Here is a 17,974-nt window from a genome sequence, read left to right on the forward strand (position 1 = left end):
GTGAGACTGATCTTTTGCATTTCAAAAATATCTTGGTCTGGAGAAAGTCCATAGTAGACACACATTGTGATCAAAGGGGTCTTAAGAAATACTGCTGTCATTGTTAGCCTTGTAAAACCTTAAGTGAAATTCATTTGTTTACAATTTTTCATAGTATTATTATTATTTTTAAATTATAGCCATAAAAAATTCTGGACCCCATTCCTCAGGAAGAAGGAGAAAGTGAGTGATAGCATTATTCAAATGGTTTAACATAGGGGGAAACAATTAAAAGATGGATAATGTTCATCCTTCAGTTATCTCATTCAAATGACATGTGTGACTGATTTCTGTGAAATTAAGGATTGATTTGTTTTCTATCAATTCAACTTTCAGACTTAAATTTTCCAGGTAAGTATGCAACAAATTTCCCTAAATTTCCATATGGTTAAGTGTTACTTAAGACTAGCTGTACAGGAAGTCATAAATATTATGGTGGAAAGGTAATGAAGACTAAATTCTGAGATTTCTAATTTGCAGCCATAGGACCCTTAGCTGAGCTCTGAGGGGAAAGGATCCTGATTGCTGTAGGAAGTTTTTGGTATTGCAGTGATAGATGGGAAAATTAGGAAAAAGTGTATTCAGACAGCCCAGTATGTCACAAGACATTCAGACAGCACAGCATATCAATGTACAGTTTGTAGCCCATTCAATTTACCCTATCTTTAACTCAGAAAGGATAATATCTTAACATTCGGACACCTTTTAACCCCCAATCCTTTCCTGTCCAGAGATCATGAAAAGTATAGATTGTAGATATACTTCTATAACCATCTTTGTGGTAAGATTTTTAGAAGAGATTTTGTTTTCAACTCTCTTTAAATAAATTATGAATACTGAAAACCATTGCAAAGGTTGTAACCAGACTTGAGTATTTGGCAAACTCTTTTCTTTTTGGCAAACTTAATTTTCCTTTCAAATTCTGATTGAACCAGGCATGTTGGCCCACCTAGACCCAACTTCATCAAAGTACTAATTCTCACTGTATTTTCAAATTATCAGACACTTCCTTTGATCCTTAGACAAAGAGAAACTGTCAGGAAAAAAAAAAAAAAGATGGGCTGTGATTGAATGCTAAAAGCCAGTGAAAGTAGCTAAAAATAAAACTGTCCTCCAAAGAAATATTAAAAAAAAACTTCTATCTTCATGCAAAAAGGAAAAATAAGAATCTTCATGTTGGCTGGGAAATAAATAACCATGAAAAGTATTTCTTAAGTAGGAAAATCCTAGAATAGTATAATTCCAGAGATTCTATATGTTTTTATCTGGGTGAAAAAGTATACATTACTTTTTGCACTGTTGAGCCCACTAGATGCTTTTATTAATTTATACCTTCAAGTCTTCCCCACCCCACTATTATTTACTTAAAACAAATCAGTGAGCAAACAAACAGGCTAGAGTATTAGAAAGGAAAACTTATGAAAACTGGAAGAATTTGATTCTTACCAATTAGCAGTGTGTATTAAATAGATTCTTAACAGTTGATATCATAAAGATTAATTAACATTTAGGACTCAGAATTATACATATTAAGTAACTGAATATTCAATCCAGAGGGCTTCTATATACATTTTTAAAACTATAACTGCCTGGCTTCCTCATTTGTACTTGAATTGGCCCCAATACTACACTGTTCTCCCCATGTATACACATATTCACCTTTCACTCACACTCCTGATAAGCGGAACCACATTTCTTTGGAGATGGAAGCAATCTAGATAGTGGCTAAAAGGAAGTGTGGATGAACAAGCAGCTGCAGGGGTGATGTCTACAATATTTAATGACTGTCCTGCAAAGAATCAGAATCACCATTTATAAAAACACTGACCTTCCTACCTCTTGCTACATCACATTTTAAATCAAAGAAAACAAAGATCCTAAAAGAGGAAACATGTGGCCAACTGTTTGCACTGTAGCCCCTGAAATCAATCTACTCCACTGGAGGACATTTTAAAGTGAGAGCATTTGCCTTCATGCTTTGTGCTTTCCTTGTTTTTTTGTTTTTGATACTTATCCTCTCTTTGCCAGATTGTTGGCCGATAAATTATTTTCAAACATTTATATGACTTCTGTTTATGTATTCCAGAAGGGGGAAGACCTTTTGTTATAGGTAGTAAAAATCAAGTGAAACAGAGAGTCAGGGTCGTGATTTGCCAAAGGTCAAGGGTCATGACAAGTGACTGACTCCAGAGGCTTTGAGGTCAGAGGTGCAACTGGAATCCCATAACCTCCACTCTGGCTTTTTACATTACAAAGGAGAGCAATGCTTTCCTAACTTCTGTGAAGGAATCTGTCTTCCCAGTTTTCCTTGAAAAATTATTTCAAAATGATTCTGCCCATGATTTTTCCCCTTGAAACCAAGTGGCATGAAATAGGCTTTTATATAAATTGAATGTCTCCTTAGCTTTTTATTAGTATTCTATACTGGCAACCTAGAGGAGGAGGAACTAACAGAGATTAATATGTGTTTTTTTAAATGGAAAATAAGCACATTTTTTAAAAGTTCAAAACCCAAAGAGGTATATTTATCTTTTTGTTATTTTCTTTTTCAATCCCATGTGTATTTATTGAATGTACCTAAAATTTTGTTTTCCTTGAAAGACTTAAGTAAGAGCAATAGTGGTCTCTTATGCTTTCTATTGGGGATATATCTTTAGAGTTAAGTTCTTAATACAGGTCCAAAATAAGGTTTTGTAATAGGAACCATTCTGGCATTATTATATATACATTTTTATTTAAAACAAATACAAAACATCAATGATGTCAGGGCCTCTGTTTAGGTCAGAGTGTCTGGCAGATCTCACAATATATTAGTGGCTGCAGCTATATCTATACCATGTGAACTGGAGGAAAAATGCAGAACCTTACTTTTCAACTCCATTGGTTTCTAACCTCTCATGAGCACTTAATTCCTCATAGAGAAGGAAATAGTCACGCTGTAGAATCCTGTGGCCCATGAAGGGTAATTGGATAACATCTTTTGAAAGATTTACAAGGCTGCCAAGGATTTTGCCAGCTTTAAACCTGATTGATTCAGTGTGAAAAGATCTGAACAATTCTGACCTAAAAGTTTAAAGACAGACCTTTCCTGTGAAAGTATAATTTAGAGCCTGTAATAAAATTGTATTGGAAAACACCACATTGAAGAACATAGCCATAAATTGCAAAACATAGCATTATGTTAAAGGACATTTTTTTCCCTCAAGTCCTCTGAAAGAACCCTAATTGTTTACCAGATACTTTAATAATGAAATGTTTTTGTTTTTGTTTTATTATTATTATTTTTTGCTTTATTTTTATTTTTTTTCCCTGGGAGAAGTCCTTCAAGAGAGACAAGACTATCCAACTACTTTGCCTCCCTAACCAAGAAGTCAATTCTTGATAATACATACAGATGGAGTTTATATAAGTTTTTTTCTTATTAGGTAAAATAAAGAAAAGCGAAATTCTGTTTATCTTTAACAAAGAGTAGACTAAACAGACGTGTTCCATATTTTAATTTTTCAAGGTGCTAATTCTCATCATATATTAATTTCCATTTTGACAAAATATATACACTCATAATTAGTACAATATTTTGTGGGTAGACTCAAATGCCTGTGATGAGTCAGACAGATTAATGATTAAATATCTTCCAGCTAATTACTCCAGGCCATTAATTATTTATCTAAGTCCATAATTCTATCATCTATTTTAGCCTCCCTCTTTTATTTCCCATTTTGGAAGAAGCAGGTCTGGGAAAACTAAAGCATAAACATTTCAAATAAACAAAATTAAGCAGAGTACATATATCTTTTTTTCCTTTTCTTTAGAATCAGGGAAAAATGGAGACTATGGTATTTAGACAAAAGCCTATTGATCTTTAAACAATACCTCCTTTGTGACATGTTCACTAACTTTGTGTTTCTTCCTCAAATTTCAGTTTGAAGGATTAGGGAAAAATGCCATGTGCCCACTTACCTGTGATTTGGGAGATATGCCATTTGCTTTCTGATTCTTTGAATCATGTGAACTAGTCTTAGATATTTAAAATAGGAATCCCAATTTAGGGTACTTTTGTCCCTATACACATATTTACAAGTGACCAGAAATGACTGCTTTTTTATACAGATTTGTGAGAACACAAACTTGTCAACAAATTGAAAGCTTACTTTCCCACCATCCTTTCAAAAGACTAAACAAAAGCAGAACTGTACCATTAAGAAAGAAGTTTCAATTAAGTAATGTGTAAAGGAGGAAACTTCTTCCGTGTAAACTAGTTTATATTGAGAAAGGCGTTCCTAAAGCAAAGAGGGGACAATGTGCTGGGCTCTCATATTTCTTTCCTGAAGAATTAGGCAGTCAGTTAGCTCAGGTTTTCACCCTTTCCAACTCTAAGTAGAGTTAAGTGTCTAGGAGGTAATTCAACCGGCCACCTGAAAATCTGCCCTGTCTTAAGAATTAGAACAGTTCCACCCTTATTGAAGCCATCAAGAGTTGAATAAATTCCACTGTATCAACTTCCAGCTGGCTGTTAGCAATTTCTACAGGACAGTGTTAATATGTTGGTCTACAACAGTACTCTAAACTGGCACGGTCCCCAGAAGCTCTTCCTCAGAACGTTACAGTCAGTTAAGCTGAAAATTGTTACCTACTGGAAAAATACCCCAGGGTGAATGAAGAGGCATATTAGGAATTGGCAATAAAAGTATTTTTTGATATGTTCACATCACTTCAAATATCTTTATACAAGTCATCCATTCAACAATAAAGGCTTAGAACAGATAGCCTTTTCCAGATGCTTGACTTTGAGTTCTGGTGCCACCTAGTGGAAAGGAGGAGGAAGAGAAGATGCAATAGAGGCCTGATGAGACACCGCTCAGTAGATCATGACTATCATTTGACTAATTTCTTTCAAATCACTTAGTATATAAAAATTATCTGTCACTTTCCTGATGAGATATTTTTGGCTCCCCATCGGTTAAAGGATTATCAAACCCCTATTTTTCTGACATACCTTTGTAGCATTACTTGCAACTATTTCTCTCCATAAGTTTTTCATAATAGCCAGGTTGGTCTACTTCCAAACCACAGTCCTCATCTTTGCTCATGGTACCTTCCCAGACAGAACAGACTCTCTCATCTTTTTAGAATCTCTTCTTTGGAAAGACCTTATGGATGAATTAGTTGTCTCCAGTCGTTATGCTTCCCATAAAATCCCCTTCTAAGAATTTTCCTCAGTCTCTTCTTGAACATCTCTGGAGGCAATGAATTCAACCTGACCTGAGATAGCTTGCTAGATTTTCAATCACCTCTGGGTAGGAAGTGTTTTCTTACATTGGACCTACAGGTTCAGCTCAAGAGCACCTCACATGGAGGTGTGAGTTCAGTGCAGACTCCAGAGCAAGTTGAGTTCACATTTCAACTTTGCAGCTTTCTAGTTGTGTGACACTGGGAATATGACAAGCTCTCTAGATCTCAGTTTTTTCACAATAAAATAAAATGAGAATAATGCCTATTATCGTATCAGCATTGTGAATCAGCTTGTAGGTGTGAAAGCACTTACCTGCTTTCACGGTACATGCTTTAAAAGTGTTTGATTTATTATATGTATAGCTTGGGGGATTCATCAAGATATAAGCAATGGTTGCAGTTAATGGGAAGAGATGAAAAGAGTATACTTAATGATAAACCTCAATGTGTATACTTGGACTATTCTACCTATAAGGTGCTCCACTAGTTCCTAAAGATATAAATTTGGAAGATGCTGCGTGCTATAGGCAGCTATCTGCTATATACAACTATACAGCCATATATATAGCTGTACATAGATACATATACATAGATATGTGATAATTAACATAATCAAGGCTGTCAATTCCCAACATATTAACAACTTACCTTACTTTGCCTAAGTTGGCATTTCCTAAACCTATTTGACCCAATAATCCTTTTTAATGTAACATCTTAACATCTTAATACACATTTATGGCTTAAAAGAGGGATCTTCAACTCAAAACCTTTAAGGACAAAGCAAATCATGCAAACCGGGGAAGTAGGTCAGGTTAAATGCAGTATGGGATAATAAGAATTATGGAAAATAAGAGGATACATATCTCACCTAAATGCAGTTCAGTTTGGCTTGTGAAAAACACTGAGGCCTAAGAAAACATATCTGCAAGCTGACCCTGGGCCATGTTCAGCCAATCTGTGATTCCTGCAGCGTAACTAAAGGGAACTAACTGTGTAACCTGGGGAAGAATGTATTTTTAGAGATAATAAGGAGAACTTAACAAAAGAGATTGTGAAGGAGAGGTAAAAGATATCAAATCAGGAAAGGGTAGCATACTGGAAACAAAAAGAGGCAAAACAGAGGGGTCTCTGGAACCAGAGAGAGGGTGTATTCATTTCCATTGCTGCTGTTACAAAATGCTACTGCCTATTGGCTTAACACAAAACTATTATTTTACAATTCTGTGGGTCAGAGTTTGATGGGGATCTCAGTGGGCTAAAATCAAGCTATTGGCAGAGCTGTTCCACTTTTGGAGGCTCTAGGTGAGAATCAGCTGCCTACCCTTTCCAGTTTCTAGAAGCTGCTTACAGTCCTTGGCTTTGGCCCCCTTCTCCAGCAAAGACATGTTGTGTCCAGTCCTTTTTATTTTACATTAGTCTAACCTCTTCTCCTGCTTCCCTTTTCCACTTAAAAAAAACTCTTGAATTTTTTATTTATTATTTGTGTGTGTGTGTGTGTGTGTGTGTGTGTGTGTGTGTGAGAGAGAGAGAGACAGAGAGACAGAGAGACAGAGAGAGACAGAAAGAGAGAGAGAGAGAGAGAGAGAGAGAGAGAGAAAATCCCAAGCAGGCTCCACACCCAGCATGGAGCCCAGCAAAGGGTTTGAGCCCATGACCCCAGGATCATGACCTGAGCCAAAATCAAGAGTCAACCCTCAACTGCCTGAGCCACCCAGGCACCCCTCCTTCTTCCACTTAAAAAAAAAAAAACCTTGTGATTACATGGAACTCATCTGGATATGCCAGGATACTTTATTTTAAAGTCAGCCAATTAGCAACATTAATTCCATCTGCAACCATAATTTCCCTCTGTCATGTATCACAACAAATTCACAGATTCAGGAAATTAGAACACGGACACCTTGGGGGAGCCATTATTTTGCCTATAGCAGAGAGTAAATAGGAAGAATACTGAAGAGAGGCCACTATGACTCAGCAAGGACTGGAGCTTCTTTGCACCCCTGCTCCCCTCAGACTATCCATTCTCTTCATAATAATGGGAGAGAAAGTTAAGAAAGGGGAAGGAAATTGAACCCCATCTGGCAAGAAATTATGCTCATAATATACAGTGTGTGGCTCTATGGTGTCTATACAAATTAGAATACAGATGCTCCTTCAGGAAGAAGGATTAGAAAAGGGGCCTCTTAAAGAAAGAGAAAAGGGGGCCTTTTCTAAGCAGATAAAGTCCCAAAAGGTTACCCCACCCCCATCTAAGGGAAGATGGTTTCAAAAAGAACCCCTACTCAGGCTGATGCGGTCCTGTGAAAGACCTTGGAGAGAGATAAGCAGAGAGCCCATATAGCCTCAGCTGGGTTCTTTTGCATGGGGCACAGCCTGACAACAGGGGCCCATTGGCAGGCAGCAGACAGCCTGTATTCTGGGTCATCCTGTGAAAGCTTCTCCTCAGCCGCTGAGACATGCTTCTTCCATGGCCTTCCCCAAACTTTGTAGGGTTTTCTCGAAGGGTTTTGTACCAAGCTCTAGGATAGCCCATAGCATATGTTATCTTGGTTTCTTACATAAATACCTTTCTTCTTGACACAGTGAGTTGTCTGAATACAAAGGACATTTAAAATACTTTTTTTCAATCCCAGCAGAATGTCTATTTATACCATTAGATTTACCACTGGTGGGGTACCTGAGATGATTTCACAGGATATTAAGATAAATTTTAAAACATTGCTAGTTTAGGATTTGAGTCTATATTTATGTGTTTGTGTGTGTGTGTGTGTGTGTGTGTGTGTGTGTGTGTGTGTGTGTAGCTTCCTGATATTCAAAGTGTGTCCTCAGCCTCACTGGGAGCTCATGAGAAATGCAGAAGTGTGCCCCACCCAGACTTAGTGCACCAGAATCTTTTTTTTTTTTTTTTTTTCGAGAGAGACAGACAGACATGCAGACAGACAGTGTTCACATGGGGGAAGGGCAGAGGAAAAGGGAGAGAGAATTTTAAGTAAGCTCCATGCCTAGGTCTGAGCCAGACTTGGGGCTTGATCTCACAACTGTGAGATCATGACCTGAGCCAAAATCAAGAGTCAGATGTTTAATCTTAGTTTTGTCTCCAGGTGACTTGTGCACATAACAAATTTTGAGAAATAGGGATGAAGAATCAAACCCATGATCTGACAGGTAATACTGTGTAGAATGGGGAACATTTTTAAAAAGTGAGTCCATTTAAGCTTCATTTAAAGAAAAATACCCCATAGGGGTTACCTAATATGGCAAATGGTGAAAGACATTAAAAAAAAAGACTGAAATGTGGAAAATAATGAACACAAAAATGTGACTAAAAAATGTGTGTTGAATTTGTTGGATATTTAATTTTCTGTGTCTTTTGGCACCATGTTATTACTCTCACCTAATAGATTGCTACTTTCTTTTTCCTGCCACCTCTATCTTGAGTCTTCTTTCCGTTTTCCTTCGTAAGTCAGTAACTTCAAAGCTTTGCCTTATTCATTTCTTCACTTAGTCAACAGATAACTTACTGAGCACTTGTCTGTGCCATATTCTAGGCATTGGTAAACAAAAAATGGTTTAGCATTAGATAGATATTAGAGATATTATATTATCACCATAGATATTATCCCATCATACCTATGATATCTGAAATTCATGTAGGCACCTAGAGTAATTCCTCTATTGCTGACAAATAACAAATGCAAGAACAAAGAACAAACCCAATTATCTCCAGGTTTGACTTAATCACACAAAGCAATGAGCACATGCACATGTTACAATATGTTAGTTATAAATGAAAGTTTACTTATTGCTACTTGGGGGCAATACAGTCTTACTCTTGGAATCCTGGGCATTAATTATTCAACCATACCTTTCTTAATCTAACCCTCAGGAAATCAGGAATTTCAGAGGTAAAATGCTTAACCTACAGAGCTTATTATTCTTTTCAGACTTTCAAAATAGTCATACTTCAGGAAGATGCTAATCATGATTCTCTTGTTTACTTATGAGTAAATCTTTTACAGTGTAACATTAGGGATATTGTTCATCTGTATTTTTCTAGTTTAACACTTCCAAGTGCCTAAATGAAGTGATTCATGAATGGCTTAGAGTGTGGTTTTAAGATCAAGAGACATGGGAAATTTGTACCTATAGAGTATCTTTCAATTATAAGAAAATCTTACTTATTTTGGGGTGTCTAAGGTAGCTTAGTTGGTTAAGCATCTGACTTTTGATTTCAGTTCTGGTGATGAATTTGCACAGTTGTGGGATTGAGCCCCACGTGGGGTTCTGTGTTGAGCACTGAGCCTGCTTAAGATTCTTTCTCTCTACCTCTCTCCCACTCTCTCTCTAAAATAAAAAATGTAAAAAAAAATTTCAAAAGAAAACCTTATTATTTAAAGATTTAGAGCAAATGATAATCAATATTTTATTTGTTAGAAAATTGATTCAATAATCCAATGAAGATCTAATATGAATTATTGACCACTGAGGTGGTTTTAGTATCTAAGACATTCAAATGATCACTTCTGTGCATTACTTTGATGTGAGAGCTATGATTTAATGTTTATCAGATGCCTTAAGTGCTTTTTTTGTATCTTCTGATTTAATCCTCACAACTTCCATCTTACGGGAGAGAAAACTGAGGTACAGTTGATTTCAATCCAGGCAATGTGAAGATAAAGTTCAAATTCTAATCCTTTCATTCCTTCCTTGTCATTAACTTTTTTTTTTTTTTTTTTTAAGTTCATGGTGTCTGTGAAGCATGAGTCTCTAATACCAAGGAAAAAAAACTAGCTAGCTTGAAGAAAAAATAAATTGAAATGGAAAGCAATTAATTTCTCTTAATGTGAAGGAAGGATGACCTAAATACTTGTGGAGAAGTGATTTCAAGTATGGAAATGTACAGGAAAAAAAATCTTCTTTACTAAATAAGCAATTTAGCATTAATCCTCCTGTTTTTTAATCTTTATATTTTACATTTTTCATATTTGCTCTTAAAACTTTCTATTTTCTACCAAGCCACAGGTACATCGTTACATATACGTACATTCTCCTTCTCAATGTATGTATGAATATATATTCATACACACACACACATGCCATTATTTATTTATAAAATGACTGAGAATCATTGCCTTGACCCTCTTTACCCCTCTGTAAATCTCTCAGTTCTTTGTTTGGCAAGAAAGTATGATCAGTAGAATGAACCTGCATCTACAACCAAAGAAATCTTTAATTCAAACCCTTGCTTATGACTGGCTGTTTGTGCCTCGGTATCGTCTATTTGTAACATGAGAACCATAGCAGAACCCAACAGAAAGGGCTATTAGGAGGATTAAATGCAATAAGGAATGTCAGTAGTACCTTCTCTCTGGAGGAGCTTTAGGACTTGAGCCTCCAAACTTGTTTCTTGATGTGCTGGTAAAAGATATAGCCTAGATTAGGCTGTGCTGGTTAGATTTCAGCCTTCCTTGTTTCAGTCCATAAGCTAGGACTCAGCATAAACCCCATTCAGTCTAGTCTGCATGTTCTATATCAGCCACAAAATGTCCTCATGCAAAGACAGCTTTCCCTTCAGTGTGTGGTGGCTTTGCAATTGAGAAATACAGAAACAAAGATCTAGTAAAATTAAGTTACTTAAAATAACTGAAGTAATATACACTGGAAGGTATGTGATGACATCATTGTATAATAATATTACTACATACATTAGAAGAACTTTCAAATGCATACATTTTTCTCTGTAGTTATGGTTATTATGGATGCAGTAATTTTTATGTAGTCATGGGACTTACATATGGATTGTTTAGATTTCTTTCTTTTGTATCCTTCAGAAACTTAACCATTTTTTTTGGCATTATAATATTGCTTCAAGAAATCTGAAAAGAGACATTCAAATGTTTCAAATAACTATTCTGCAGACATAAATTTTCTGTATCTAACATGTATTGGTGTATTTATAATTTTAAAAAATCTACATTTTAAAATTACTTTGGTAATGTTTTTGAAATACATTTTATATTACTTTCTGGAATGATTTTAGCCATTGGGTAAAGCCAACAATTAAAAAAAGGATTTGACACCTCAAAAAAAATGAAATACTTTTGGCATGTGAAAAGTCACACCTCAAATTTTAGTTGTTAATAATAACAGGGATAGTTATAGCGGAAAGGGTCGTTACACACTTATAAAGGAAGTTTCACTAAATATAGTCAGCATCAGAAGTGTTGATGGGAAGAGTTGAAAATAAAACCTCAAGACAACTTTTTATTTAAAATTCTACTTTTTTGTGTGTGTTAATGTCATTTGAAGGAAACCTCACACTTTCTTGCAACATAATAAAGAAATAATAATACACATAATAAAGAAATGAGAAAATAATTTTTAAAATGGTGGGTAGCCCAAAGAAGTAGACAGTGTGTCTTTCAACAGGCACATAAATAGTGCATGAGACAGTTTAAGGCTTTCATCTTATTTACCTTGTTGGTCTATTCAGGAGACTTGTCCAACACCAATTTGGTTGCAATACATTTTCTTCCTATAGCTTTAATTAAACTACATAAAAATTGCTTTGTCCTGATAAGTAGTCTGGATTTTCTTCACTGTAACAGGGTCAATATTCTTCTAAATATTATACCATAACATTTTAATTTCTTAAAGGAAACATGTCCACCTTCAGGTCAAAAATAGAGAAGAGAAAGGCTGGAAAGATGGTGAAGTAGGAGGACCCTAGGCTACTTCATTACACAGATACAACTAACATCATTGTAACACTTACGTCATTGTAAATAACCCAGAAAATGACTCAAAGACTGGAAGAACAAACACCGAAGCTAAAGGTAGAGAAGAAGCAACCCCAAAGAGAGTATGAAGAACAGAGACCAGTAGTGAACTAAATACCCACAGCACTATCTGATGTGGGAGGGGCTTGCACATGTAGACAGAGAGAGAGGCAGACTATTATACCTGGGAGCCCGCATGGAGAACACAAATCCCCATAACATTTGGCTTTGAAAACTAAAGGGACTGGATTTCATGAGTGCTTACAACCAGCAAGACTTAAAACCTGGAATTTTAAAAACCAGTGGGCTATGCTCTGGAAGAGTGGGAGGGTGAGAGGAAATTGAATCCCCACCCTAAAAGAGACAGAACAACAAACAGCCCCTCTGAGATACAGCAGAGAAGCAGCAGTTTGAAAAACACCTGGTACTTACTGGAGGGAGACTTGTTTACTCATCTCAGAGCACATCATGAAGGGAAAGAGATACCTGGGAGACTTCTTCAGGAGCAGGGGAGCTGGCAGGTGCCATTTCCCTACCCTGCTCCCAACATAAACTCACCGTCACCTGCACAAATCAGCACACCACCACACTCACTACCTAACTTGCTGACAACACCAGCCCTCCTACTTGTGCTTCAGAGATATCCACCCCTTCTAGCCAGGCCAACCTCAGTCCACTACTGCAGTTCCCCGCTCCTAGAGGACTGGCACAACCCTTGCCAAAAACACCGTGCCCCACACTGTGCACATTGTGGATCCACTCCCCCCAATATGCTCATGGCCAGAGCCCATCCAAAGTTGTATTATAAGCCTGGCAGTGTGAAAGCAGCCCAGAGAGGGGCCAGCACCACTCCAATGAGACTTCTGTGCCAGGGAGAGGGAAAGATAAGCACACACACCAGTCAGACTGTGGTCCCAGCAGTGAGCTGGGGGCAGGCATCTGGTTGTACTGCAGGACCCACCTACCAATGAAAGCTCAGGGGACAATGCAGGGAAAGTGCCCTGAAGTTTGGTGCTACTACATCTTGCAAATGCGTGGTATGACTCAACTTAAGCCCAGGCGGGTCCAGACTGGCCCACTAATACCACAGGGACCATACACTGCCACAACAGGCAAAGAGAGCCAGACAATTGGACTGAAGGAAAAAGTGACTCAGCCACAACAGCAAGGTGCAATCAACACACAGAGGAGACAACCCTGAAGTGCCAGGTTCTACTGAACAGGGGATATTGCACTGCAAGTAACTACAGAACCTCTGCTTCAAAAAGCCACTACTTTCAAGAGTAGGGCATATAGTTGACTTTCCTAAAACACAGAAGCAGACACAAAGAGACAAAATGAGGAGACAGAGGAACATACCCCAAATGAAAGAACAGTAAAAATCACAGCAAGAGATCTAAGTAAAATGGAGTAAGTAATATGCCTGATAGAGAATTTAAAATAGTGATCATAAAGATACTCACTGGACTGGAGAAAAAAGTGGAGGACATCAGTGAGATCTTCAACAAAGAGATAAAAAAGAATCAATCAAAATGAAGAAAATGATAAATGAAATTAAGAAAATAAAACTATATGAAATAAATAGCACACTAGGGGAAGCAGAGGAACAAATCAGCAACCTGGAGGACAGAGTAATGGAAAGTAATCAAGCTGAGCAGGTAAGAGAGAAAAAAAAATTATGCAAAAGGAGAATAGACACAGGAAACTCAGTGACACCATCAAGCATAATAACATTCACATTATAGGGATCCCAGAGGGAAAAAAGGGGGCAGAAAACTTATTTGAAGAAATAATAGCTGAACATTTCTGGAATCTGGGGAAGGAAACAGACATTCAGACATAGGAGACACAAGGAGCCTCTAAAAAAATCAATCCAAGGAGTGCCACACTAAGACACATAGTAATTGAAATGTCAAAAAGTAGTGATAAAGGGAGAATTTTTAAGGCAGCAGGCAAAAGAGAATTACATACAAGGGAAACCCCATAATGCTATCTGCAGATTTTTCAGTCAAATCTTTGCAGGCCAGAAAGCAGTGGCATGATATATTGAAAGTTCTGAAAGGAAAAATTCTACAGTCAAGAATATTCTATCTAGCAAGGCTATCATTCAGAATAAAAGGAGAGAGAAAGAGTTTCCCAGAAAGACAAAAGTTAAAGGAATTCATACTGTAAACCAGTCCTACAAGAAATATTAAAAGGGATTCTTTCAGGGGAAAGAAAAGACCATAAGTAAGAGTAAGAAAGTAGGAAGCAGAAAAGCAGTAAAAATAAGTATATCTGTAAATATCAGTCAAGGGACTCACAAAATGACACCATATGGGGGCGCCTGGGTGGCTCAGTTGGTTAAGCATCCGGACTTCAGCTCAGCTCAAGATCGCACAGCTCATGGGTTTGAGCCCCACATCAGGCTCTGTGCTGACAGCTCAGAGCCTGGAGCATGCTTCAGATTCTGTGTCTCCCTCTCTCTGCCCCTCCTCACTCATATTCTGTCTCTCTCCATCTCTCAAAAATGAATAAACGTTAAAAAAAAGAATGACACCATATACCTAAAATGTAGGGGACAGAATGGGTTCTGACTTAGTGACCACCAACTTAATATAGACTGTTACATTCAGAAGATGTTATATACAAAAGAAATGGTAACCACAAATCAAAAACCGGCAATATATATGCAAAAAAATAAAGGGAAAGAAATCCGAGTAAATCACTAAAGAAAGACAACTAATTGTGAAAAGAGAGCAAAGGGAGAAAGGAACAGAGGAATTATAACAACCATAAAATGAGTAACAAAAAGGCAATAAATGCATATGTATCAATAATTACTTTGAATGTAAATGCACTAATTGCTCCAACCAAAAGGCACAGGGTGATGGAAAGAATAAAAGAAGAAAATCCATCTATATGCTGTCTACAAGAGATTCATTTCAGACCTAAAGACACCTGCAGAGTGGGGCGCCTGGGTGGCTCAGTCGTTAAATGTCTGAGTCTTGATTTTGGCTCAGGTTATGATCTCACAGTTTGTGAGTTTGAGCCCCACATCCGGATTCCACATTGACAGTGCAGAGCCTGGATGGGATTCTGTCTCTCCCTCTCTCTCTGACCCTGCCCGACCCACACACACATTCTCTCAAAATAAATAAATAGACATTAAAAAAACAAAGATACAAGCAGAGTGAAATTGAAGGGATGGAGAAGTATTTGTCATATGAATGGATGCAAAAAGAAAGCCAGGGTAGCAATACTTATACCAGACAAAAAGGACTTTAAAACAAAGACTGTAACAAGAGACAAAGCACATTATATAATCATAAAGGGAACAATTCAACAAGACGATAGAACAACTGTGAATATTTATTCACCCAACATGGGAGCACCCAAATACACAAAGCAGTTAATAATAAGCATAAAGGAAATAATTGATAGTAATACAATAATAGTAGGGGATTTTAACACCCCACTTACATCAATGGATAGATCATACAAACAGAAAATCAACAAGGAAACAGTGGCTTTGAATGACATACTGGACCAGATGGATTTCACAGATATATTTAGAACATTCCATCCTAAAACAGCATAATACACATTCCTTTCAAGTGCACATGAAACATTCTCCAGAATAGATCACATATTAGGCTACAAAACAAGCCTTAACAAATGCAGAAAGATTGAAGTCATACCATGCATCTTTTCTGCCCACAACACTATGAAACTAAAAATTAACCACAAGAAAAAATCTGGAAAGAGAAAAAATACAGGGGGGTTAAATGACATGCTACTAAATAATGCATGAGTCAACCAAAAAATCAAAGAGGAACTCAAAAAACACATGGAGACAAGTCAAAATGAAAACACAATGGTCCAAAATTTGGGATATAACAAAAGCTGTTCTAAGAAAAGGTATATAACTAAAAATTGGCCTACTTAAAGAAGCAAAAAAATCTCAAATAAACAACCTAACCTGACACATAAAGGAGCTAAAAAAGAAGAACCATGAAAACTCAAAACAAATAGATGGAGGAAAATCATAGAATAGAGCAGAAATAAAATAGAAACTAAAAAAAAAAAAACAATAAAACAAATTAATTAAACTGGGTAGGAGATGATTCTTTGTGAAGACCAACAGAATTGATGAACCTTTAGCCAGATTCATAAAAAGAGAAAGTGAGATGAGATGAGAGAGAGAGAGAGGACTCAAACAAAATCAGAAATGAAAGTGGGGAAACTGACACTACAGAATACAAAGGATTCAAAGAGAATGTTATGGAAAACTATATGCCACCAAATTGGACAACCTAGAAGAAATGGACAAATTCCTAGAAACACAGAACCTCCCAAAAGTGAATAAGAAATAGAAAATTTGAAAAGACAGATTACCAACAATCAAATTGAATTAATAATCAAAAAAATTCCAAATAAACAAAAGTCCAGGACCATACAGCTTCACAGATGAATCCCACCAAACATTTAAAGATGACTTAATACCTATTTTTCTCAAAATATTCCAAAAAATAAGAGGAAGGAAAGCTTCCAAATTCATTCTATGAGGCCAGCATTACTCTGATACCAAAAGCAGATAATGACACCTCAAAACAAGAGAACTACAGGCCAAAATCTCTGATGAACATGGATGCAAAAAGCCTTAATAAAAATACTAGCACACCAAATTCAACAATGCATGAAAAAAAATCATTCACCACAATCAAGTGGGATTTACTCCTCAGCTGCAAGGGTGGTTCAGTATTTGCAAATCAACTGACATGATACTTCACATCAATGAGAGAAAGGATAAAAACTGTAAGATCATTTCAATAGACAAAATGAAAAAGTATCTGAAAAGTACAGAATCCATTCATGATAGAAACCCTCAACAAAGTAGGTTTAGAGGGAACACCCCTCCACATAATAAAGGCCATATACAAAAAACTCACAGCTAACATCATCCTCAATGGAGAAAAACTGACAGCTTTTCCTCCACACAGTCAAGAAAAAGACAGGGATGTCCACTCTCACCACTTTTATTCACCATAGCACTGGAACTCCTAGCCACAGCAATCAGATAACAAAAAGAAACAAAAGACATCCAATTCAGAAAGGAATAAGTAAAACTTTCATTATTTGCAGATGAGATGATACTCTATATAGAAAACTGGAAGATTCTGCCAAAAAACTACTAGAATTGATAAACAAATTCAGTAAGGTCACAGGATACAAAATCAACATACAAAAAAATACTGCATCTCTATATGCCAATAATGAAGCAGCATAAAGAGAAATTAAGAAATCAATCATTTTTATAATTGCAACAAAATAATACCTACTTATAAATTTAACTAAGAAGGTGATATAAAACACTTATGAAAGAAATTGAAAAAAAAACACAAAAAATGGAAAGACATTCCATGCTCATGGGGAAGAACAAATATTGTTAAAATGTCTATAGTACCCAAAACAATCTACAGATTTAATGCAATCTTTATCAAAATACCAACAGCATTTTTCACAGAACTAGAACAAACAATCCTAAAATTTGTATGGAACCACAAAAGACCCTGAACAGTCAAAGCAATCTTGAAAAAGAGAAACAAACCTGGAGGTAGCATAATTCTAGATTTCAAGTTATACTACATAGCTGTAATAATCAAAACAGTACGATGGGGTGCCTGGGTGGCTCAGTCCATTAGTTGTCTGACTCTTGATTTAGGATCAGGTCATGATGTCATGGCTCATGAGAGCAAGCCCCACATTGGTCTCTGTGCTGGTAGCATGGAGCCTGCTCAGGATTCTCTTTCTCCCTCTCTCTCTGCCCCTCCTCCCTCTCAAAATAAACAAATAAACATTAAAACAAAACAAAACAGTATTGTATTGGCACAAAAACAGACACATAAACCAAGAGAACAGAATAGAGAGCCCAGAAATAAACC

The 17,974-nt window shown here is 36.7% G+C and overlaps 2 long non-coding RNA genes across 8 annotated transcripts in view; both read right to left on the reverse strand.

Moving 5' to 3' along the window:
* The window catches only part of LOC144612810 (uncharacterized), a 234,411-nt gene that overhangs the window by 132,004 nt on the left and 84,433 nt on the right, over positions 1 to 17,974 (reverse strand). The gene's annotated exons all lie outside the window — the stretch shown is intronic.
* Positions 4,748 to 10,686, reverse strand: LOC132681927 (uncharacterized). Its single transcript, XR_013549960.1, has 3 exons — positions 10,633 to 10,686; positions 8,666 to 8,815; positions 4,748 to 4,843 (listed from the first exon to the last, which is right to left on the reverse strand). It is a non-coding gene; the product is annotated as an uncharacterized LOC132681927 (long non-coding RNA).

The sequence above is a fragment of the Panthera onca genome, chromosome A1 (genome assembly GCF_046562875.1).
Source record: "Panthera onca isolate mPanOnc1 chromosome A1, mPanOnc1 haplotype 2, whole genome shotgun sequence".
NCBI lineage: Eukaryota > Metazoa > Chordata > Mammalia > Carnivora > Felidae > Panthera > Panthera onca.